At 44.0% G+C, this 23,504-nt stretch overlaps 1 protein-coding gene across 1 annotated transcript in view; it reads left to right on the top strand.

The window, feature by feature from the left end:
- The window catches only part of gpr158a (G protein-coupled receptor 158a), a 529,808-nt gene that overhangs the window by 469,484 nt on the left and 36,820 nt on the right, over positions 1 to 23,504 (top strand). The gene's annotated exons all lie outside the window — the stretch shown is intronic.

The following is a 23,504-nucleotide window of genomic DNA, read 5'->3' as shown; positions in this document are numbered from 1 at the left end:
CATTAATAGGTGCTAATTAATCTTGCTGGCAGGGAAATGGAAATATTTGTGACCACAGGCTTCTTCAGTAAACTTTACCCATAAAACAGAGTGAATCTGAATAGGAAGTGCTTCAATATAGTACTGCAAGGGGCAACTGTCACAATATATACAATGTCATGTAAATCTACTTGTTGAAGTCACTCAGTTCAAGTAGGTTGAGTAAATATTACAGTTATATATCCAGTTCTGAGGAAGGGTCACCAGACCCGAAACGTTAACTCTGTTTTCTCCTTCACAGATGCTGCCAGACCTGCTGAGCTTTTCCAGCAACTTTGTTTTTGTTGTTGTTGTTGTTGTTGTGAGTAAATATTACGTCTGACCTATTCACTTGTGACTTCTAGATATTTGTGAAAAGCATAAAACATTGCTTCCCATCATGTAAGACAACTTGCCATTGTATTTAGTTTGGATTATAATTCACTTATGTGCCTGTACCCTCCTTAGTGTAATTGGATATAGTGTTATCACAGATGGAATTCAAAATCGCAAATGTTTAACCACCTATGTAGAGCTGTATAAGTTTACAATGCAGTTGAAAATCGGCAGTCTTGTTGGGTCCAGTTTTCCTTCCTGGATCAAGTGCACAGATTGGGGAGAAATCCCAGCTTCACCAACCTGACTTTTTAAAGTGTCCGCCCACATTTCCCATTGTTGGCTCAGGAGAGCAGGCTAGATTGGGAGTTGGCCTGGGTGACCCAGAAAGAGCCTAAGAGTTTGCCAGTCCTGAGATGGACTGGGTGCAAAGTGTGTCATAGAGTCTGGCACTGTGACTGTATAAAAGATCCTTTCTGCTCTCACTGGTTAAACAGTACAGTCTTTCATAAAACTATGCTGATTCTTTCCAATTACCTTGAGATTTTCCATGTGCCTCATTATAACCTCCTCCAGGATCAATTCTAACACCTTCCCTATGACATTAATCAAGCTAACTGGTCTACAGTTTACTATTTTGAGCCTCCCTCTGTTCTTGAATAGAGGAGTTATATTTGCTACTTCCTAGTCTAATGGAACCGTTTCAGAATCAAACGAATTTTGGAAACTTAACAGAAAACAAATTGGTGGATGGGTGAGGATCCTGGCTGTATGCTGCTCCTTTTTTCGTGTTTTTTTTCAGTGCTGGAGCTGATTTCCTCACTTTCTTGGAGCAGTAATTACTGTTTTTATTTTGCATTGTTTTGGAACATTAAAAAAAATAAAAAATAACGATACTTTAAACGGGAGGAAAGAGAGAGAGCAGGAGGTGAAGTTTTGGGAGAATGACCACGTGGAGAGGTTAGAGAATGGCTCTAAAGAACAACAAGAATACATCGAAAGAATCGAGCAGTGAACTTTCACAGCTGACTGAGTGTGAGATGACAAACATCTCTGGAGATTGGTCAAAGAAAAACAAACAGTGTGGTGCAGGTTACATTACTGACCTTGGGAGACCTCATTATCAGAACATCATACAGCAAATGGGAGTGATCAGTGATTTCAGAGTCTGATCAGCTATGGGTTTGATCTTAAGACTTACAAAACTTATAAATCTAAATTTTTTTTTGTTATAAATCTATAACAGGGAGTAGGGTGGGGATTTTTAAAAATGTTTTACTGAGATCCGTCTCTTAATTAAATTTTTAATATAAAAGATAGATACTAAGTTATCCTAGAGCAGTGTTTATGAGCAGTAAGACTGTGCTAATGCTGAATTTTTGAGAAAAGTGTTGTGATTTTTTTGGATATATTCCGGGTCTGTAAATTGTTTAAAGTGCAGAGATGGCCTTTAGTAGAGTGATGTGCTCTTCCTGTCGGATGTGGGTGATTAGAGAGAATTTCAATGTTCCTGGAGACTATGTCTGCAGGAAGTGTGTTTGGATACGAATCCTATCAGACCGCATGGATCAGTTGGAGCGGCAGTTGGAGGCAACAAGGAATTTACCAGAACCAGGGGTTGTGATGGATGGCTGTTTTTTGAAGGAAGAAAAAAAATTGCACATACAGTCAGGTAGATGGGTTACTGCTAGGAAAGGTGGGAGATGTAGGCAGGTGGTGCAGGAGTCTCCTGTGGCTATGCCCATCTCAAACAGATATATTGTTTTAGATAATGTCAGGGGTGATGGCCTGTCAGGGGAATGTAGCACTGACAGCCAGGTTTCTGGTACTGAGACTGACTCTAATGAGGGGCATGTCAGGTTATAAGCAACTAATTGTGATAGGGGATAGTCTTGTCAGCGGCACAGACAGGTGATTCTGTGGCTGACAGCGAGACATCGGAATGGTGTGTTGCCTCCCTGGTGCCAGGGTCAAGGATGTCTCAGAAAGGGTGCAGAATATTCTCAAAGGGGAGAGGAGCCAGCAGGAGGTTATTGTGCACATAGGTTCCAACAACATAGGAAGAGAAAGGGATGAGGTTCTGCTGAGAGAATATAGGAAAATTAGGCAGGAGGCTTAAAATGTAGGTCCTCAAGGGTAGTAGTATCTGGATTATTCCCAGTGCCATCTACCAGTGAGAGTAAAAATAGGAGGATAGAACAAATGAATACATGGCTGAGGAGCTGGTGCAGGAGGCAGGAATTCACATTTTTGGATCATTGTGATCTCTTCTGAGGTAGAAGTGACCTGTATAAGTATGGGTTACACCTGAATTGGAGATTTGCTGGAGCCACTCGGGAGGGTTTGAACTAGTTGGGGGGGAGGGGGCTACCCAATGGGATAGTGAGAGAAGAGATAAATCTGAGGCCAATACAGAACAGAAGAGGAGAAAGTTAAATAGTCAAGGCAGAGAACAAAGTCTGCAGGTAAGGCAGATGAACTCAGGGCATTGTTGGGAACATGGGACTGGGATATCACAGTTATTACAGAAATGTGGCCCAGGAAGGGGCAGAACTGGCAGCCTTAATGTTGCCAGGTATGGATGCTATATGAAGGATAGAATGGGGGGCAAGAGAGGAGGGAAGTGACATTACTGGTTAAGGATAACATTACAGCTGTACTTAGGGAGGATATTGTTGGGAGAAGGTCCAGTAAACTTATACAGGCGGAACTGAGAAATAGGAAAGGGATGATCACTTTATTGGGATTGTACTATAGGCCCCCCCAACAGTCAGTTGCAAATTAGAAAACAAATATGTAAGGAGATCTTGGATACCTGTAAGAATAATAGGGTTGTAGTGGTAGGGGTTTTAACTTTCCACACATAGACTGGGACTGCCATATTATTATGGCTTGGATGGAAAGGAATTTGTTACGTGTGTACAAGAAAATTTTCTTATTCAGTATGTGGACGTACCTACTAGAGGAGGAGCAAAGCTTGACCTTCTCTTGGGAAATAAGGATGGGCGAGTGACTGAGGTGTCAGTGAGGCAGCACTTTGGAGCCAATGATCATAGTTCTATTAGTTCTAAAATAGTTATTGAAAAGGATAACGCTGATCTAGAAGTTAAGGTTCTAAATTGGTGTAAGGCCAATTTTGATGGTATTGGGCAAAACCTTTCAAAATTGATTGTGAGAAGCTATTTACAGGTAAAGCGATGGTTGGAAAGTGGAAGGCCTTTGAAAGTGAGACAACGAGAGTCCAGAGACAGTATGTTACTGTTTTTGTGAAGGGTAAGGCTAGTAGGTGTAGGGAACACTGGATGTTGAGAGAAATTGAGGCTCTGGTCAAGAAAAAGGAGGCATTTATCAGGTGTAGGCAGCTGGGATCGAGTGAATTCCTGCAAGATTATAAGGGTGGTAGGAATATATTTAAGAGGGAAATCAGGAGGTCAAAAAGGGGACATGAGATACCTTTGGCCAGTAGGGTTAAGGAGAATCCAAAGAGATGCTACAAATACATTATAGGAAAAAAGAGTCACTAGGGAGAGAATAGGCCCACTTGAAGATTAACAAGGCCATCTATGATATCTTGAAAAGTGTCCATGTTACAGTAGAGGAGGTGCTGGAGAAGTTAAAACATATAAAGGTAGATAAATCCCCAGGACCTGATCAGGTGTATCCCAGAACTTTGTGGGAAGCTAGGGAAGAGAGTTCTGGTGCCCTTGCTGAGATACTTGTACCATCAATAGTCACAGGAGTGCTACCGGAAGACTTGAGGTTGGCTAATGTGGTGCCATCATTTAAGAAGAGTGGTATGGAAAAGCCAGGGAACTATAGACTGGTGAGCCTAACATCAGTGGTGGATAAGTTGTTGGAGGGGATGCTGAGGGACAGGATTTACATGCATTTGGAAGGGCAAGCACTGATTGGGGATAGTCAACATGGTTTTGTGTGTGGGAAATCATGTTCCCACTAACTTGATAGAGATTTTTGAAGAAGTGACAAAGAAGATAGATGGCGGCAAAGTGGTAGACGTTGTCAGTATGGATTTCAGCAAGGCATTCGATAAGGTTCCACATGATAGACTAGTTAGCAAAGTTAGATCACATGGGATCCAGGGGATCTAGCCAGTTGGTTATGAAATTGGCTTGAAGGTAGGAGATAGAGGGTGGTGGTGGATGATTGCTTTTTGGACTGGAGGCCTGTGATCAATGGTGTGCCACAAGGATCTGTGCTGGGTCCACTGTTTTTTGTTATTTACAAAATGATTTGGATGTGAATATAGGAGCTATGGTTAGTAAGTTTGTAGATGACACCAACATTGGTGTTGTAGTGGGTGAAGAAGGCTACCTCTGATTACAATGGGACCTTGAAAGGATGTGCCAATGGGCCGAGGAGTTTCAGATGGAGTTTAAGTTACATAACTGTGAGGCATTGCATTTTGGTACGGCAAATCAGAGCAGGACTTATAAAGTTAATGATAGGACCCTGGAGAGTATTACCAAACAAAGGGACCTAGGGGTGCAGGTACATAGTTCCTTGAAAGTGGAGTCGCAGGTCAACAGTGTAGTGAAGAAAGCGTTTGACGCACTTGCCTTCGTTAGTCATTGCATTGAACATAGGAGTCGATATGTCATGTTGTGGCCACTTTTAGATTGCAGTGCTCAATTCTGGTCTCCCTACTACAGGAAAGATGTTGTGAAACTTGAAAGGGTTCCAAAAAGATTTACAAGGAAGTTGCCAGGGTTGGAGGGTTTGAGCTATAGGGAGAGGCTGAACAGGCTGGGGCTATTTTCCCTGAAGCATCAGAGGTTGAGGGGTGACCTTATAGAAGTTTATAAAATCTTAAGGGGCATGGATAGAGTGAACAGGCAAGGTCTTTTCTTCCGGGTAGGGGAGTCCAAAACTAGAGGGCATAGGTTTAAGATGAAAGGGGAAAGATTTAAAAAGGACCTAAGGGGCAACTTTTTCATGCAGAGGATGAATGCGCTGCCAGAGGAAGTAGTGGAAACTGGTACAATTACAACATTTAAGAGGTGTCTGGAAGGGTATATGATTAGGAAAGGTTTAGAGGGATATGGGCCGAGTGCTGGCAAATGGGACTAAATCTGTTTAAGATATCTGGTGGGCATAAACGAGTTGGACGAAAGGGTCTGTTTCCGTGCTGTATGACTATATGACTCTATCTAAGTCACTCTCCACCTCTCTTAAAGCATTAAGCTGAAGCCCCTCAGGACCAACAGACATATCATCCTGCAGCTCTAGCAGCTCTATCAGTACTGCTTCTCTAAGTTTCTCCCTTTCTTCAACCTGCAGATTTACAACTCTTACTGAGATGTTCTTTATATCCTATATAGCGATGACAGAAGCAAAATGTTTTTTCATTACATATGCCTTTTCCTTATTATCTCCTACTAATGTCATTCTCATCCTCTTGAGAACTCTTTTCCATTTTAGATACCAGAGAAACTCTTGCTGTCTGTTTTTACAATTCTTCGTAACTTACCCTTATGCACTAATTTATTTGTCCTAGTTAAACTTTATTCATTGTTTACTATTGTTTATATTTTGAACTGTCATCTGTCTTGCTGTTCATCTTTGTGTAATTATGTGCTCTGTCCCTCAGTTTGATGCTTTTTAATTTAGCACTTAAATACTCATATTCCCTCAGCAGAAAGTCTTTCCTAGTTTCAATTATGTCATTGTTACTAAGGTGTACCATGACTACTGGACCTAATTCACTGCAAATTCTTCTCCAGCCCAAAATAGATGTCCTGGATACTGGCACTGGACAGACAACAATCCATCTGGGCAGATGGCCTCAAGGCCCTCCGCTTCTTCCTGTCCCGCAGGCCCGACCAGTCCCCCTCCACTGATACCCTCATCCGCTTAGCCGAACTCGTCCTCACACTCAACAACTTCTCTTTCAATTCCTCCCACTTCCTACAGACAAAGGGGGTAGCCATGGGTACCCGCATGGGCCCAAGCTACGCCTGCCTCTTTGTAGGTTACGTGGAACAATCCCTCTTCCGTACCTACACCGGCCCTAAACCCCACCTCTTCCTCCGTTACATTGATGACTGTATCGGCGCCGCCTCGTGCTCCCACGAGGAGCTCGAACAGTTCATACACTTCACTAACACCTTCCACCCCAACCTTAAGTTTACCTGGACCATCTCTAACACCTCTCTCCCCTTCCTGGACCTCTCTGTCTCCATATCGGGCAACCACCTAGAAACCGATATTCATTTCAAGCCCACCGACTCCCACAGCTACCTAGAATACTCCTCCTCCCACCCACCTTCCTGCAAAAATGCTATCCCCTATTCCCAATTCCTTCGCCTCCGCCGCATCTGCTCCCAGGATGAGGCATTCCACTCCCGTACATCTCAGTTGTCCTCGTTTTTCAAGGACCGTAACTTCCCCTCCTCGGTGGTCAAGAACGCCCTCAACCGTGTCTCCCACATCTCCCACACCTCATCCCTCACACCCCGTCCACGCAATAAAAACCAAAAAAGAATCCCCCTCGTCCTCACGTACCACCCCACCAACCTCCGGATCCAACGCATCATCCTCCGACACTTCCGCCATCTGCAATCCGACCCCACCACCAAAGACATCTTTCCCTCCCCACCCTTATCTGCTTTCCGGAGGGACAACTCTCTCCGTGACTCCCTTGTCCGCTCCACACTCCCCTCCAGCTCCACCACACCCGGCACTTTTCCCTGCAACCGCAGGAAGTGCTACACCTGCCCCCATACCTCCTCCCTCACCCCCATCCCAGGCCCCAAGAAGACTTTCCACATCAAGCAGATGTTCACCTGCACATCTGCCAATGTGGTATACTGCATCCGCTGTACCCGGTGTGGCTTCCTCTACATCGGGGAAACCAAGCGGAGACTCGGGGACCGCTTTGCAGAACACCTAAGCTCGGTTCGCAACAAACAACTGCACCTCCCAGTCGCGAACCATTTCAACTCCCCCTCCCATTCCTCAGACGACATGTCCATCCTGGGCCTCCTGCAGTGCCACAACGATGCCACCCGAAGGTTGCAGGAACAGCAACTCATATTCCGCTTGGGAACCCTGCAGCCCAATGGTATCAATGTGGATTTCACAAGTTTCAAAATCTCCCCTCCCCCTACCGCATCCCAAAACCAGTCCAGCTCGTCCCTGCCTCCCTAACCTGTTCTTCCTCCCACCTATCCCCTCCTCCCACCTCAAGCCGCACCTCCATCTCCTACCGACCAACCTCATCCCGCCCCCTTGACCTGTCCGTCCTCCCTGGACTGACCTATCCCCTTCCTAACTCCCTACCTACACTCACCTTTCCTGGCTCCATCCCCGCCTCTTCGACCTGTTTGTTTCCTCTCCACCTATCCTCTCCTCTATCCCTCTTCTATCCGCCTCCCACTCTCTCCCTATTTATTTCAAAACCCCCTTCCCCTCCCCCTTTTCTGATGAAGGGTCTAGGCCCGAAACGTCAGCCTCTCTGCTCCTATGATGCTGCTTGGCCTGCTGTGTTCATCCAGCCCTGCACCTTGTTGTCTCGGATTCTCCAGCATCTGCAGTTCCTACTATCTCTAATCCATCTGGACACATGCTTTTTGCTTTAAACATCAGTGTCATACACGTCACTGTACTGTTCCCTACTACCGCTACATTCCTTCTTCCTCACCTTCCTTGAATGGCTTCCTGTATCATAGTACCATGGTCAATTAGTTCATCCACCCTGCAGCCCTCACTCTCAGCCAAATAAGCTGAAAAAAATCTCAAACCTATCGGGCAATTGCAAAAACTGAGGCTCCTCCATTCCTGCCCTCTGGATCCCTTTACCTGCTTTGTTTGCAGTCACATTCTTCTGTCCTTAACCACTGACCATTCCAGAAGACCCTATTCTAAGGGGTGTGACAGCCTTATAGAATAAAATGCCCAGGTACCTGTTCTCCCTCCCCAGTATGCTGTATTGTCTGCAGTTTAGCCTCCAACTCAATCAGTCCGAGTTAAAGTTCCTGCAGCTGCAGATACTTATAGCAGATCTATTTACCCTGCATCAAATGGGGTTCTGATAATGCAGTGTCAGTGTTCCTACCTCTGGTCCAGGAGATCCAGGTTCATGTCTCACCTACTCCAGAAGTGTGTAATAACAGTTCTGAACAGGTTGATTTAAAAAGAATTACACTGCATCACACCAATGTCCTGTAGCTATCCAATGCCTGCACTTGCAGCACATCACCTGCCCTACCATCTCTTATAGGTGTTAATTAATTAAAGATGGCTGATGAATTAATCTATAATTCATACAGCCCACACTTTTCAATACGTTTTAGCACTATCAGTAAAATATCAATAAAACAAAGCATTATTATACTGATGAAACTTTACAGTATGTAATAATGCTGTTAGTGATTTACCTGTTCCTCCTGCCACACAAAATTAGAAATCAAATGCTGGAGGCTGAAAGTCAAACAGAAAAAAAAAACACCTCCTCCCCACACCTTCATCAAACTCTCCACTCAGCACGCTGCTTCTTGCAATAAACCTTACATAAAGGACCTCTTCCTTCTATGCACTGAATTTCCACTTTGAACCAAATTCCCAGATATACTCTGAGTTCTGAGGAAGGGTCACCGGACCTGAAACTTTAACTCTGTTTTATCCTTCACAGATGCTGCCAGACCTGCTGAGCTTTTCCAGCAACTTTGTTTTTGTCCCAGATATACTCACTTGGCGTCTGTGTCACTTAGGCAACGTCTCTCTCACAATGACCATAAGCCTTTACTGAGTGTGAGCTTTTTCTTATTACTCTTTCTTATATAGAGCTGTGATGGGTCACCCTCTAATTTAACTTAAACCGTCATATGTCTGTTGGTCATTTTTACACGATAGGGATAGCACGTTGGCTCAGTGGTTAACACTGCTGTCTCACTGCTCCCTCCAGAGACTGAGTTTGATTCACCCTTGGGAAACTGAGTGTGTAGAATTTGTGCATCCTCCCCATGTCTGTGTGGGATTCCTTCGGGTGCTCTGGTTTCTTCCCACAGTCCAAAGATGTGCAGGCTGGATGAATTAGCCATGGGAAATGCAGTGTTATGGGGACAGAGTAAGAGAGTGGGTCAGGGTGGGGTGCTGTTCAGAGTGTCGGTATGGACTTGATGGGCTAAGCAGCTTGCTTCCACAAGGGATTCTATGATTCTATGATATTAGTACCGCAATAAAGTACACGTTTTGTCAACTTTGAACCAAAGTACATCTTTTACCCTTCGTTTATTCTTAATCAATTGTTTCATCCAGGCATGCATTCCGGCAGCAGACCTACCAACGGATTCCGGAAAAATAAACGTGCATTCATTGCTTGGCAAAGTTTCTGCTTACTTAAATAACAGGCAAACTTTGTGTTGTTTAATAAGTCTGAAATGACATTTAGTTAGTTTGAAAGGCAAATAGAGCTATAAATGAAGAATAGTTAATTGAGCAATGCTATTAAATTTAAGTTGTCTTCATAATTTCCAGTTAAATGAACTGAATAAAAGATATCAAGAAGAAACCCATCAGGAACATTAACCACAGAGTATATTAAGAACAAGTGCATAATGGCATGTTAAATCAGAAAGGACCATGGCCCATCCTGTCAATCCCATTAAAATCCATATTTCAGATTATTTCATCGTAAATATCAGAAGGAATTTACACAACAGTCTTGGTAACTTTTTAAATATACTTCACCAGCTTTGGCTGGCTTTTAGTGAGGCCTGTGCTGAACAAGATGAACAGCAATTTTTGATATAAAATAAAGATCTGGAAATCTGAAACAAAAACAGAAATTGCTGGAGAAGCTCAGCAGGTCTGGCAACATCTGTGGAGAGAGAGAAATAAAATTAATGTTTTGAGTCCAGTGGCCCTTCATCAGAATTATTTTTCGAAAAATTGATTAATGGAAAAATTCTAACTCCCTGATGAAAATTCAGGTGGACCTCCCAGCTTGGAGTTTCATTAGGGGCATAGGGCAAAGATAATATTTAATTTCAGGCTTTATTTACATCTGACCCATCCAAAATGAACACCACAGGCAGCTAACTAGCCTGAAAGGGAAAGGAGAATCAGGTAACTCTGCTAAATTGATGCTCAGTTAAACCACTGGGGGGTTATTCAGAAGAGTTCCTCAGGTGGAAGATGGGGTTTGGGAGCCCAGACTTTCATTGTGGGGCTTGGAAGAAAATTCATGTTCCTTCTAACCCTGCAATGGTCAATTTAAAAACATAACTTTGGTACTCTTTGCATTTTTACTTTGTTTTTACTGAGTGGAATACTTGCCAAGTGCACCCTGCTCGATGTGTCAGTAAAATGCTCAATAGTCCTCAATATATCATAGCACCTGAATAGTAATACTAATTAAGCTCCTGGCTGACTTAGGTAAGGATATATCTTCGACCAAAGGTACCAGTGCTCATTTCTGAGTTCCTTGCTGCAATACTCCAGTCCCTGTCCACAAAATTCCCCACTGGAGTGGAGCTAACCTTTGGGCCGTTCAACCTTTGATACCTCCACGTTAGTGTCAAGACCACACCAACTTCTTTCATTGAGCTGCAGTACACATCCTACACGTGCTCACACTCAGAGGCCAAGCTATAAACCATCATTGACACGTTCAATGAGCCACATGAGAGAATGGGCCTCAGACTCAAGATGCAGAAAGCAAAGATTCTGTACTAGCCCGCCCCTGCCACAACACTTGTACAAACTCTCCCGCTTCCCAACCGTCAAAATCCACAGTGAGCAGCGTGCCCCTTTTCAAAATGGATCATTTCTCATGCCATGGGCGCCTCCTTTCAGGGCGAACAGACATTGATAATGAAATCCAACATCGACTCCAGTGCAGCCTTTGCATGCCTTCAGAACAAAGTGTTCAAAGTCTGAGACCTCAAACCCAGCACCAGATTCATGGTCTACAAAGTAGCCATGGCCGCCACCCTCCTGTACGCATCAGAAACAGAGCATGCACGGCAGACACCTGAAATCCCTGGGTAGTTATCACCAATATTGCCTTTGCAAAATCCTGCAAATCCACTGGCAGATAGGTGTATCAATGTGAGTGTCCTCTCCCAGGCCAATATCCCCATGTATTGAGGCACTGGTCATGGGCAACCAGCTGTGATGGATGGGTAACATAGTCTGCATGCCTAACAGGAACTCTATGCCAAGCTCTGTAAAGGCAAGTGATCACTAAGAGGGTGAAGTAAATACAAAAAGGACAGCTTGAAAGCCTCTCTGATCAAATGCAACACCTCCACTGACATGTGGGAACAGCTGTCCTAAAATGCACAAACTACAGAAGAAGCATCAGCAAAGGTACCAACCATTTTGAGCATCACCGAGTGGAGCACATGGATTGGAAGCTAAAGCAGCAGAAGGAGCAAGCAGTTCACACCCCACCCCCCCCTCACCTGCCTCATCAAACACTACCTCCCCCACCAGTGGCAGTCCAGCTCCACAATTGGACAATTCAGCTGCCCATCACCCTCTCCCACCAGATACATAGCAAGTCATTCTTCACCGTGAGGGGACTGCCAATGAAGAAGAAGAATGTACACAAACCATCCGCGAGGTGGAAATAGATCAGCAAACAACCATGTGATTTGAAAACCCAAGTTTCCTATCTGTATAACTTCCTTCAATTATATAACCCTGTCAGGTATCTATACTCTTCCAATTAGGGCCTCTTGAGCATCTGGAATTTTAAAAAAGCAAATTCTTTTACATGATATGACTGCCCCTGGCTAGACCAGCATTTGTTGCCTATCCCTAAATACCCTTGAAAAGGTGGTGGTGAGCCACTTTCCTGAATGTCCATGTGGTGTAAGTACATTCACAATGTTGTTAGGAAGGGATCCCCAGAATGTTGACTCTGTGACAGTGAAGGGTCGATGATATGCTTCCACATGAGGATGTTGTGCCATTTGGAAGGAAACTTGCAGGCGGTGGTGTTTTAATTGCTCCCCAGTACTTGCTGTATCTTCCACCGTCAATGTCCTAAACACCTCCACTTTTCTACCAGAGTTTTCCTCTTTTAGCATTCCCTTAAAGTCTGCCTATTTGACCAAGCTTTTTGTCGTCCACTCTAAAATGTCAACTTTCTTATGTAATTAAGCGTCAAATTTTGTTTAGTAACTCTCCTGTGAAACACCCTGAGGCATTTCATTGAGTTAAAGGCACTGTGTAAGAACAACTTGTTCTTGCTCCTTTGAGAGAGGTAAGAGCTTCTAGTCCAAACAAAGACCACCTTCCTTTGCAGTATCCCATGAATTTCATCAAAGATCCTTAGGCAGCACCTTTGCAAACCGACAACTACTTCTATCTAGAAGGATAAAGGCAGTAGATATATGGGAACACTACCACCTATATGTTCTCCTCCAAGCCATTCACCATCCCAAATTGGAAATATATTTCACAATTCCTTTACTGTCGGCTGGGTTAAAATCCTGGAATTCCCTCCCTAAGAACATTGTGGGTCAATCTACAACACGTGGACTGCAGCGGTTCAAAAAAGCAATTCATCACTACTGCCTCAAGGGCAACTGGGGACAGTCAATAAATGCTGGCCAGCATGAGTGAATAAAAAAAAATCTCTCCTTCAGAGCTACTGTTTCACCAGATACCTTGCCCCATCCATGTGCCCTTCAATACTTGGATGCCTGTGACAAATTGCAAGTGGCATTAGCTTTGTGAAGTTAATTAGGCCTCAGCAGCATGGGTAATTACTTCCACAGCAGGTCAGTGGAGATCTGCACTTATTGCATTGAAGCTTTAGGGCTTGTATAATCAATGCAATTTGGTAGTTCTACACACAGAGAAATAGGTTGTCCAATCGTTTACAGAAGTGTTTACTCACTGCGATACTTTAGCAATGAGTTTTGATAGATTTACAATCATATTTTTCAATCATGACAACAGTAGATCTTCATTACTTTACATGAATTAGGGGCAGCCCTGGATTTTGTTTACAACCACTGATGATTGAGCCATCAAGCAAGGAGAAAATAAAGTCATGGCTTAATACAGACACTTACTAGATCCTTGAAAACTACTTCGCAAACCCTGCTGGGAGCTCTCTTCTACTGTCATTTGACAGAAAGAACAATTCAATGAGGTTATTACACCCATGCCTATCATGAAATCTACTACAGATATTAATGTTACAGCCTTCTGCTGCTTCCAATTTATTTCATTTTACACGCTTACTGTGCATCTGAGTGTTGCACTCTAAGATGGTTGGAACTGTACCTTAGCAGTAAGTCAGAAAAGGAAGAGGCCAAAAGACTCGGCAAAATAAAGTAGGGACAAGTACGTAAATTAAGCTGGATGGTTAACAATTGGTGGAAGATGGTAATTATAGAAATTTTGCTGCAGGTTTTTTCAGTTTTTTTTAAAAGACACAAACACAACATTACCTTGTTATGCGTTAATGCAACAGATCCTGCTGCCAACACTCTAAGATATTAACTATCATATATCACGAATAAAGAACTGGATTTTCTACTTTGTCCTTCCAACCTAATTCCAGTCAATTTAATCACAACTTTTCTTCCCCCTTAGTTATTTTAGTTGAGAGATGAAATACATTTTAACTGTACGCAAACATGATCAAACTAATATTTATTAAGTTAGTTCAGTTGTTCAGGTGGGACCTTCAACTTTTGTATACTCCTCGAACCCAACCTAACAATGGCATTAACACTGATTTGTGCAGACCTGACTGGGAGTCAAGCTAATTAAATTAAACCCTGCCTAAAATGACAATATACTACAGTTCACTGGTTGTTGTACAACAGTCTCAAAATTTCATTCCACATTACAATTCATGTCACAGTTTGATTATGATTCAGGGAGTGTCCAGACTTTAGTACCTCATTTAGGTTAAGTCAGAGCTATTCTATTATAACCAGTTAATTATGAAACGTAGTGCTTTATCATTGATATTAACTATTTGATGCTTTAATCACAACCTGTACTTGTAACTCTGTGTTACCTGTTTAATGTATGCTCGCCATGTTAGCTCATTAACTACAGACAATCAAAATAATATCATTTTCTACATCCCATATCCCTTCTATTCAGCTGTGCTAACACCATCTGCCACATTCTTTGAGCAGAGCTGCATTGGGACAGATGCCAAATGGTGCCTTTAGTAATGGTTAAGTTTGATTGAGAGTGACAAGACACTTTCAGCATGTATAAAGAAAGGAAAAGAAATAGAATAATTTGTAAGGGCATTTAAATGGAAAGAAGGGGAAGTGACAGAAGTATCATTAGCATCTAACACCAAGAGGTGTGATGCAAGAAATCAAAGAAATAAAAGACATAGCCTTTACACAGATAGAATGTGAACAACTGAAAGGATTAAGTAATAATTGGCACAAAGGCTGATACAATTCATAGGCAAGCATAATAACATCAGGTAGCCTCACCACCAGCAAAATAGGTGCAGTGACTAAAGTGGTGATTTGAGCACGTTGTAGGGAGTGAGTCTGGGATGGCAACAATTATTCTTTTGGAGCCTAACAAGTCACTAATGCTCCTTCTGCCCCCACAAAATATAATCCAGTAACATCTGACAGTCCACTACAGTCAATAACAATAACTTGTATTTACATAGTGCTTCTAAAGTGGCCGCACACCCTAAGGGGTGGCCATGGGCACCCACATGGGCCCGAGCTACGCCTGCCTCTTTGTAAGATTCGTGGAACAGTTCCTCTTCCACAACGACACCAGCACCATCCTTCATCTCTTTCTCTATTACATTGATGACTGCAGCGGTGCTGCCTCATGCTTGAGCAGTTCATCAACTTTGCCAACCTCTTCCACCCTGCCCTCAAATTCACCTGGACGATTTCTGACAACCACCTTCCCCATTCTGGACCTCTCCGTCTCCATCTCTGGAAATCGACTCACCACCGACATCCATTTCAAACACATTGACTCCCACAGCTACCTCAACTACACCTCCTCTCACCCACTCCCCCTGCAAAATTGCTATCCCGTACTCTCAATTCCTCCGCCTCCTCGCATCTGCTCCCAGGATGAGGCATTTTACTCCAGAACATCCCAGATATCCTCCTACTGTAGGGACTGGAATTTCCTTTCCTCTGTAATTAAGGATGCCCTCAACCGCATCTCCTCCATTTCCTGTACTTCTGCCCTCAAACCCCCTCCACCCAAGAACAATAAGGATAGAGTCCCCTTGGTCCTCACATACCACCCCACCAAACTCCAAACCCAATGCAACATCCAATATTTATACCCGCATAATCAGACCCAACACCAAAAAGATCTTTCCCTCCCTACCCCTGTCTGCTTTCCACAGGGACCATTCATTCCACAACTCCCTCATCAGTTCCACATTCCCCACCAACTTCTCCACCATACCCGGTACTTTTACCTGCAACCACAGGAGGTGCAACACCTGCCCCTATACCTCCCCTCTCACCTCCATCCCAGGCCCTAAACAATCCTTCCAGATCCAGCAGAGATTCACTTGAACTTCATCCAACCTGATCTATGTATCCATTGTTCCTGATGTGGTCTCCTCTATATTGAGGACTCAGGGACTGGTTCGCAGAGCATTTGTACTCTGCACGCATCAACCAACCCGAACTTCCAGTTGCCATCCATTTTAATTCCCCCTCCCACTCTCCTGATGACATGGCCATCCTTGGCCTCCTCCATTGTCAGAGTGAGGCCAAATATAAACTGGAGGAACAACACCTGATATTTCGCCTTGGTAGCTTACAGCCCAATGGCCTCAATATTGACTTTGCCAGCCTCAAAATCCTTCAGCCCCCAGCCTTATCCAATCTCCAGCCTTTCCACTCCTCCTCGCCTCCCTGACCTGACCTAACCTGACCATCTTCCTACTCACCTATCCACTCCACCCTTCCCACTGACCAATCACAATAACCTCTTACCTGCATCCACCTATCACTATCCCACCTACCCTTCCCCCAGCTGTACACCCCTCCCTCTATTTACTTCTGGACTCCCCTCCCCCTTCCCAGTCCTGAAGAAGGGTTTCCGCCTGAAATGTTGACTTTCCTGCTCCTCGGATGCTGTCTGACCTGCTGTGCTTTTCCAGCTTCACATCTAATGACTTGCACATCCTAAAGTGCTTCATAAGAGCGTAATCAAGCACAATTTGAACAGTTTTTTGCCAAAATGGCAATGAGATTCGTAAGTACATCTTAAGAGCCCAAATGGCATTTTAAAATGGACAATGGTATGTAAGAGGAATAAGTATGTTTGGCCAGCATCAGACACTGTTTATGATAGGACTAATTGGAATACCAGCATGACTGTGCCTGTGAAGTGTTTTCAAACAATATGCTTCCAATAGTTGACCCTGGCTACATTCCAGTCCAATGTAACAAATGTAATACATTTTATGCTAACACATGGATATCCTGCGGTATTTCTCTTGGTGCAACAGGATCACTACCTTCATACATGTTCTCCTTTCCCTCACCCTCTAGTTCTCCATTGTTTTGTTCCCACTTTAGGTATTTACCTGTATTCATCTTTAGTACTTTTCTTTTCACTTTCTCCTTCATAAGATTCCTGTTTTATCCATTTTTTTCTCCATATTTCTGTAAAAGACCTCTGTTCCTCTCCATTGTGTGTAAGATTCAAACTATCAGTGCTAGAAGTTTGATCAGAGTATGCCACCCATTCAGAGGCATTGCATGATACAAGAAGTATATGTTACTCAGATTGTCCACAACTAACAAGATTTATTAATGATAATATAAGCATAGAAATGAATATAAGCATAGAAATAGGAGGAGGAGTAGGCCTTTCAACCTCTCAAACCTTCTCCACCATTCAATATGATCATAGCTGATCATCAAGCTCAATACCCTAATCCGACTCTTCCCTCAATATCCCATGATCCTTTATCCACAAAAGCTATATTGATCACCTTGTTGAAAAACCATAATGTTTTGGCCTCAACCATTTCTGTGATAGTGAATACCATGGGCTCACCAGTCTCTGGGTGAAGAAATTTGTCCTCATCTCAGTCCTAAAAGGTTTGAACCTTATTTTTAAACTATGACACCGGTTCTGGACTCACCCACCATTGGGAACATCCTTCCTTCATCTAACCTGTCATAGAGTCGTAGAGCTGTACAGCACAGAAACAGACCCTTCGGTTCAACACGTCTATGCCAACCAGCTATCCTAGATAAATCGAGTCCCATTTGCCAGCATTTGGCCCATATTTCTCTAAACCCTTACTATTCATATACCCATCCAGATGCTTTTTAAATGTTGTAATTGTAGCAGTTTCCACCACTTCCTCTGGCAGCTTACTCCATACATGCAACATCTTCTGCATGAAATGGTTGCCCCTCAGATCCCTTTTAAATCCCTCTCACCTTAAACCTATGCCTCTAGCTTTGGACTCCCCCATGTCAGGGAAAAGATCTTGTCAGTTTACCCTATCCATGCCCCTCATGATTTTATAAACCTCTATTAGGTCATGCTACAGCCTCTGATGCTCTGGGGAAAATAGCCCCAGCCTATTCAGCCTCTTCCTATAGCTCTAACATTCCAACCCTGGCAACATCCTTGTAAATCTTTTCTGAACCCTTTCAAAATTCACATGGTGAGCCAATAGCCTAGTGGTATTATTGCTAGACTGTTAATCCAGAGACCCAGATAATGTTCTGGGGACCCGGATTCAAATCCCACCACGACAGATGGTGGAATTTGAATTCAACAAAAATATCTGGAATTAACAATCTAATGATGACCATGAATCCATTGTCTATGGTTGGGAATTCCCATCTGGTTCACTGATGTCCTTACAGGCCTACATGTGACTCCAGATCCATAGCAATGTGGTTGACTCTTAACTGCGGGATGGGCAATAAATGCTGCCTAACCAGTGATGCCCTCATCCCCTGAATGAATAAAGGAAAAAAACGTCCTTCCTATAGAAGAGAGACCAGAATTGCACACAGTATTCAAAAGTAGCCTAACTAATGCCCTGTACACCCTCAACATGACCTCCCAACTCCTATACTCAATGCACTGACCAATAACGGCAAGTATTCCAAATGCCTTTTTCACTATCCTGTCTCCCTGCGACTCCATTTTCAAAGAAAAATGTCTCTTTACTCAGCCACACTCCCCAGGACCTTACCATTAAGCGTACAAGTCCTGCCCTGATTTGCCTTTCCAAGATGCAGCACCTCACATTTATCTAAATTAAACTCCATCTGCTGCTCCTTGATCCATTGACCCATCTGATCAAGGTCCCATTGTACTCTGAGGTAACCTTCTTTGTTGTCGGCTTTGCTCCAATTTTGGTGGCATCTGCAAACTTACTAACCATGCCTTCAATGTTCACATCCAAATGATTTATATAAACGATAAAAAGCAGTGGACCAGCAGTGATCCTTGTGGCACACCACTGGTCACAGGCCTCTAGTCTGAAAAGCAACCTTCTACCACCGCCCTCTGTCGTCTACCTTCAAGCCAGGTCTGTACCCAAATGGCTAGTTCTCCCTATATTCCACGTGATTTAACCTTGCTAACCAGTCTACCATGAAAAACCTTGTCGAATGCCTTACTGAAGTCCATATAGATCACATTTGCTGCTCTGCCCTCATCAATCCTCTTTGTTACTTCTTCAAAAAACTCAATCAAGTTAGTGAGACACCATTTCCCACGCACAAAACCATGTTGACTATCCCTAATCTGTCTTTGCCTTTCCAAATACATGTAAATCCTGTCCCTCAGGATTCCCTCTAACAACTTGCCCACCACCGATGTCAACCTCACCAGTCTATAGTTCCCTGGTTTTTCCTTACCACTTTTCTTAAATAGTGGCACCACGTTAGCCAACCTCCTGTTTTCTGGCATCTCACCTGGGAATCCTGGAAATATTCTCCATAAGTACAGCCATAATGTTATCCCTAATCAAAAACTTCACTCCCCCTCCTCTCTTGCCCCCTTTTCCATCCTTTCTGTTGCATCTACACCCGGGAACATTTAAGCTGCTAGTCCTGTTCATCCCTGAGCCACATCTCTCTAATTGCTATGGAATCCCAGTCCCATGTTCTCAACCATGCCCTGAGTTCATCTGCCTTACCTGTTAGGTCTCTTGCATTAAAATAAATGCAGTTTAATTGATCAGTCCTACCTCTGCTTTGTTCCTGCTGCCCTGACTGTTTGACTTGTTCCTTTTCCCAACTGCACCGGTCTCAGACTGATGTCTTCCCTCACTATCTCCCAGGGCTCCACCACCAACCCCGTTCTCCAGCAGCAGCACCACCGCGCACCCCGCCCCCCCCCCCAACACCCCCACCGGCCACACCTTACTACTTTAAATCCTCCCGAGCAGGTGCAGCAAATCTCCCCACCAGTATATTAGTTCCCTTCCAATTCAGGTGCAACCAGTCCTTCTTATACAGGTCACTTCTACCCCAGAAGGGGCAGCACCATGGCTCAGTGGTTAGCACCGCTGCCTCACAGCACTAGGGACTCAGGTTCGATTCCACCCTTGGCCAACTGTCTGTGTGGAGTTTGAACATTCTCCCCGTGTCTGCATGGATTTCCTCCAGGTACTCCAGTTTCCTCCCACTGTCCAAAGATGTGCAGGCTGGGTGGATTGGCCATGCTAAATTGCCTGTAGTGCTCAGGGATGTGTAGATTAGGGGGATGGGTCTGGGTGGGATGCTCCAAGAGTTGGGTCAAAGGACCTATTTCTGCACTGTAGGGACTCTATGAAAATGGACTTCAAGTTTAAAAAAAAGAGATTCTAATGATCTAAAAATTTGAATCCTTCTCGCCTGCACTAGCTCCTCAGCCACGCATTCACCTATTTTATCCTCCTATTCCTACCCTCACTAGCTCGTGGCACCAGGAGTAATTCAGACATTATTACCCTCGAGGACCTCCTTTTTAAATTCCTGCCTAATTTCCTATATTCTCCCCTCAGAATCTCATCCTTTTTTCCTCTTCCTATGTTGTTAGTCCCAATGTGTACAATGGCCTTCTACTGGTTCCTCTCCCCTTTTAGAATATTCTGCACCTTCTCTGAGATATCCTTGATCCTGGCACCAGGGAGGCAACACACCATTCTGATTTCTCACTGTTAGTGCAGAAATGTCTGTCTAGTCCTGTTAGAATTTTATAGTTTTCTATGAGGTCCCCCACTCATTCTTCTAAACTCTAGTGACTAGAATCCTAACCAACTCAATCTCTCCTCATATTATCAGTCCTGCTATTCCAAAAATCAATTTGGTAAACCTTCGCTGCACTCCCTGTATAGCAAGAACGTCCTTCCTCAGAAAAAGTGACCAAAACTGTCCACAATACTCGATGTGTGGCCCCACCAATTCCCTGTATAATTGCAGCAAGACATTCTTGTTCCCTTACTCAAAACCTTTCACGAGGACGGCCAAAATGCAGTGTGCCTTCTTTACTGCCTGCTGCACCTGCACACTTACTTTCAGTGAATGGTGCATGAGGACACCCAGGTCTCATTAAACATTCCCCTCTCTCAACTTACAGCTCAGCTTTTCACCCAGCTTTGTGTCACCTGCAAATTTTGAGATATTACATTTTGTACCCTCATCTAAATCATTAACATATATAGCAGGGGTGCTAGTACCAATCCCTATGGTACTGCACTAGTCACTGCCTGATGTTCAGAAAAAAAAAATTCTGCTCTTTGCTTCCTGTCTTCTAATTTCTTATCCATTTCAATACACTATCAGCCAATCCCATGCACTTTAATTTTACGCATTAATTTCTTATGTTGAAAATCTTCTGAAAGTCCAAATAAACCACATCCCCAATTCCCCCCGATCATTCTACTAGTTACATCTTGAATTAATTCCCGTAGATTTGACAAGTATGGTTTTCCTTTTGTAAATCCATGCTGACTGTTTCTGATTCTACCTCTGTTTTCTAAGTGCTCTGCTGTAAAATCCTTGTAAATGGACTCTAGCATCTTCCCCACTACCGAGGTCAGACTCACTGATCTACAATTCCCTCTCTATTTCCATTTTAAGTAGTGGGGCTACATTAGCTATTATCGAATCTTTAGGAACTGTTCCAGAATCTAAAGAGCTTTGGAAGATGACTGCCAATGCATCCGCTATTTTGAGGGCCATTTCCTTAAGTCCTCTGGGATATAGGTTATCAGGCCCTGGGGATTTATCCACCTTCAATCCCATTAATTTCTGTAACACCATTTCTCTTTCGATTTGCTTCCATGCTTTTCCCTCACTAAACTAAACCAAGCATTCCCCACAGGGAAATGAAGCTTACCTTGCAAATGTATTCTTTCCTCTCTATCTAGACACCAGCTTACATTCCCACTTGGCCATTCAACGCTCTCACTCATCCTCATCCTCGTGCTTTGTCAGGACTATCCCTCCACAAAACTCCATCAATCCGCCCAACCCATTACATTGCTCTCACTTAGTCTCATACTTGGTCTCCTCTTTCTTTACTTCTGGAGGAGAAAGCACAGAACACCAATAAAAAAACAAGGGCCTGGATTTTACAAGGTCCTGCAGACCCTGCTTCCCCTACCTTGGGAGAAGGTCAAACTGTAGAGAGTCATCATCCAATCAAATGGCCAGCAATTCAGTAGCAGGCCAAATTTTTTGAGAGGTCCTCCTGAAGTTTTCTCAAGGGCTGGGTCCTTGGTGCTTTGAGGCAGCAGTACTAACCACTGAGCCACTGTGCTCTGCTCCTATGATGCTGCTTGGCCTGCTGTGTTCATCCAGCCCTGCACCTTGTTGTCATTGAGGAAGGGGAGTCTGGTCTACTTGGTGAAAGAACTAAGTATCACACAGCCACAAGACATGTAAAACTCACTCATGTTGGCTTGATGTGAACAACCATTGGAAAATCATCAAATGCAGAAAAATTATTTAACAACTTGACTTTTCTAAATCTTGACTCCCATCTCCAAAATGCAGCACACAGGGCACGATGTAGCAGGAGAAATGGATCTAGATGTCATCCATGTACAGGTGGAAGCTGAGCCCATATTAAAAAGGGATGACATATTTTAATGATTATTACAGAGGATACCATTTCAGTGGCAGTATATAAATATATTTGCAGCAAAGTATGGCATGTATTCATAAGAAAACAGTATGTTCATGGACAGTAGCAATTTAGAAAAAGAGATGTTGTAAAACAAAGCGATCAACACAAAACTTCACTCTTTATTATTAGCCCTACAGAAATCTACCTGTTACGTAGCCTGCTTATGGTATTATTGATTTTTGCCTTTGGGTAATTGACAAAATGCAACATAATGTCTAATGAATCAGAGATAGTAGGAACTACAGATGCTGGAGAATCCGAGACACCAAGGTGCAGAGCTGGATGAACACAGCAGGCCAAGCAGCATCATAGGAGCAGAAAGGCTGACGTTTCGGGCCTAGACCCTTCATCAGAAATGGGGGAGGGGAAGGGGGTTCTGAAATAAATAGGGAGAGAGTGGGAGGCGGATAGAAGATGGATAGAGGAGAAGATAGGTGGAGAGGAAACAGACAGGTTGTAGAGGCGGGATGGAGCCAGTGAAGGTGGGGAGTTAGGGAGGGGATAGGTCAGTCCAGGGAGGACGGACAGGTCAAGGGGGCGGGATGAGGTTAGTAGGTAGGAGATGGGGGTGCGGCTTGAGGTGGGAGGAGGATAGGTGGGAGGAAGAACAGGTTAGGGAGGCGAGGACGAGCTGGGCTGGTTTTGGGATGAGGTGGGGGGAAGGGAGACTTTGAAGCTTGTGAAATCCACGTACCACCCCACCAACCTCCGGCCAATAAAGAATCCCCCTCGTCCTCATGTACCACCCCACCAACCTCCGGATCCAACGCATCATCCTCCGACACTTCTGCCATCTGCAATCCGACCCCACTACCAAAGACATCTTTCCCTCCCCACCCTTATCTGCTTTCCGGAGGGACCACTCTCTCCGTGACTCCCTTGTCCGCTCCACACTCCCCTCCAGCCCCACCACACCCGGCACTTTTCCCTGCAACCGCAGGAAGTGCTACACCTGCCCCCATACCTCCTCCCTCACCCCCATCCCAGGCCCCAAGAAGACTTTCCACATCAAGCAGATGTTCACCTGCACATCTGCCAATGTG

The sequence above is a fragment of the Rhincodon typus genome, chromosome 2 (genome assembly GCF_021869965.1).
Source record: "Rhincodon typus isolate 14 chromosome 2, sRhiTyp1.1, whole genome shotgun sequence".
Classification (NCBI taxonomy): Eukaryota; Metazoa; Chordata; class Chondrichthyes; order Orectolobiformes; family Rhincodontidae; genus Rhincodon; species Rhincodon typus.
The sequence above is the reverse complement of the archived record's forward strand: the minus strand, read 5'-3'. Positions and strand labels throughout refer to the sequence as shown.